The sequence below is a fragment of the Mesitornis unicolor genome, unplaced genomic scaffold (genome assembly GCF_000695765.1).
Source record: "Mesitornis unicolor isolate BGI_N332 unplaced genomic scaffold, ASM69576v1 scaffold11186, whole genome shotgun sequence".
Classification (NCBI taxonomy): Eukaryota; Metazoa; Chordata; class Aves; order Mesitornithiformes; family Mesitornithidae; genus Mesitornis; species Mesitornis unicolor.
Genome location: NW_010192997.1, coordinates 1 through 2,911, shown reverse-complemented (window position 1 = coordinate 2,911; position 2,911 = coordinate 1).

Sequence of the window (2,911 nt, the reverse complement as noted above, 5' to 3'; positions counted from 1 at the left end):
CTTAGTGCTTATGAGAGTCCTGATAATTTGCATTGTTTGGAAGAAGAATCTCTTTAGCACTCAAAAATTTGATAATGTTGAATTACTTCTTTTTAAGTATTTTATCAAAATTAAATTAAATTAAATTAAAATTTGCTTAGTGATAAAGGTCCAGAAAATATGAAGAATGTCTGAAGTCATGGGATTTATTTCTTATCCTGAACAGGAGCATCCCATAAAAGAGGTAAGAACTTATCTCTGTTGACAAAGAGGTTTCCCCATGAGAGGGTCCTTGGCTGTACAACTAATAATCCTGATTACTGATTTCCATTCCAGGTAGAAGCTGTTATTCCTTCACTCAACTTTCAATAACACAAATTACAGACAAAATACAAAATACTTTTATTGACTTAGGAGTTGCATCAGTTTCCATTTGGAGATCAAAGACTAGGAGAAGGCGAGAGGAGATGACAAATGACAAATGACAATAATTATCATGCTTGGAAAAAAGGCATAAAAATCTGTATAGCTAGAAAGGAGGTAACTGTTTATCTAAACATCAGATACACCAAAAAATACTGAAGATATCCCTGACAATCCTTTTCTTCTCTGAAATAATTAAAATTATGGGTAAAACACTTTTGCAACTGATCAGATATAAAGTAGAATGTAATCTGAGGAAAACAGCACTGTTTATTCCCAGTAGGATTGGGGTTTCTTTTCTTACATCTCTTCTATTTTGAAAGAGCAGTGGTTTTCAGATGGCCAACAGGGGTATCTTTGAGTCACTGAAAGACCTTGGGCAGTCAGGAAAACTTCAGCCTAATAAATAGAGCTACATTACTAATCTGGCTTTTGCAAAGGTGAGCTGCCAAAGTTAACAGAACTGCTATATATATATATATGAAGAGCAGCACACTGTTATTTCAGAGTTTTAGGTGTAGGAGATTCTTTGTGATAAAAGCTAAGGAGAATGCTGCATACCTGGGATATGTCAAAATGACAGAAAATAAAAATGTGCTGAAATCTGAAAGGTAGATCTCTGTCTAATTAATAGCAGAGCTGAAGTACTAGTAAATCATATGTAAGCATCCTGGCCTTCCTTCAGCTGGAGGTGTGGCTAGAGAAGCTGCTGTCAGCATGGCTGCTTACCGTGTTGTTTGGGAGAAAAATCCTGTCCCTTGGAAAAGCTCCCCTTGACTCCACCACCCAATGTTTCAGCTGTCCCAGTACAGCAAAGGATGGCAGAACCACAGAACTGACATCCAAGGAGAAGTAAATTAATCAGCTCTCTTCAGCAGCACCTCATTTCCTTGCAGACTCCATTCTTTCCCATGATAGCTTTTGTATAAGCAGCATCATAGATGGTTTTCCCAAGCAACCATGCCATACTTATTTCTACTGACATTTTTCTTCTTCATATGAGCCAGATAAATCCCTTCACTAGAGTGTCTGCTGTAAACTATCTTGACCCTGAAACCTTTCTTTAAGAGTTCTGCCTGCATATAATGAACTTTCAAGTGTACATGTACATTCATTTTTACAGTGGATTGTTGGTGACACATTTCATACATTTTTGATTCATTCCTAGCACATGATTCCTGGCTTTTAGTTACTAAGTTTTCTTATGTAGATATGATGTCTGATTCTTGAAAAATGCCAGCTGCATTCCGTTTTGTATCCTCTAGCACTGACTCAGCCTTTGGATGTACACTATTGCTTTTTTCTACTGGAAAACACCATAGTACGTCACCACTGATTAGAGCTTCCTAATAGGAAAGTTAGCATCTAGAAGTTTCAGAACAAAATGTTTTGAAATCTGAGTTCTTCCTTACAGACTGCATGGCATCTGTGCATTCATATTGCAAATGTTAGAAAATAAGCCTGAAACTGACTCTATAATGTTTTTTCCCAGAACTGGTAATAGAGAAGGAATGAGTGTTCATAATGGAGGATTGAATGGAAAGAAGTATGTCCCAACAATGCTTATCTTGTAGCTCTGAGGCCAGAGTTATTACAGGGGAGATTCCAGGGAGCTGGAGTCAGAGAGCTGTCAGCTGAGATCTCCAAGCAAAAGGCTAAAAAAACTCCTCTTCATTTCCCTTCAGTTGTAAGGGCATAGGGGTTCTAAATTTAATTTGTGATGCAGTTTGTTGGGAAATATTGAAGCAGTTCTGGGAACCCAAGGCTGAGCTATGGGTGAAGGGAACAAGTTTTTCAAAACTAGAAAGCAGTGCATTCCCCTAGAACAAACTGTGGGATCACCATGGTGTGTCCATTCATTCTCTGATGGCTTACCCTCCCGGGGAAAATCCAGTTAAGTGTCTAGTTTACATCTACCCAAACTGTGCATAGATCTGATTGCTGGAGTGAACGCTGTCTCTCACACTCTGATGGGCATGGACAGATTTTCCTAATGTGGAAATCAGACAGCATGGTGCATACCCACATCTTATCCCATTTTGGAGCTTGGGTTCATAACTAGGCCTAGAAATTGCAAAATGTTCCAAATTTAGATAGCCCTAATGGAGTTTCTGTTATAGCTGAGGAGCTAGCTGAAGAACTTTGTACTTTTATAAGATGACTAGATGTGTGGACTGAATCTGCCTGTCAGCCACAGCCACTCACTTCTACCATCTGGAAGTCTTGTTGCCATGATGGCTCAGCTGGTGAGCCCTCTGATCCAGAGGGGTTTCAGCTATATCAGTGCCTATTCAGTAGTGGAAAGTAGCAATGGATATGGCTCTGTTGCCTCACAGACTTTGGGATTTCCACTTTTTCTCACCAAACTTTTTTTTTTCATTTTCTCTACAGAAATTAACTAAAAATGTCCTACATCTTTCCCTCACTTATGCCCTCCACTATCAAACAGTTTCACACAGTACTATTCCACAGAGCCAGGAATTGGGGAACGACCTATTAGAGAGCAGTG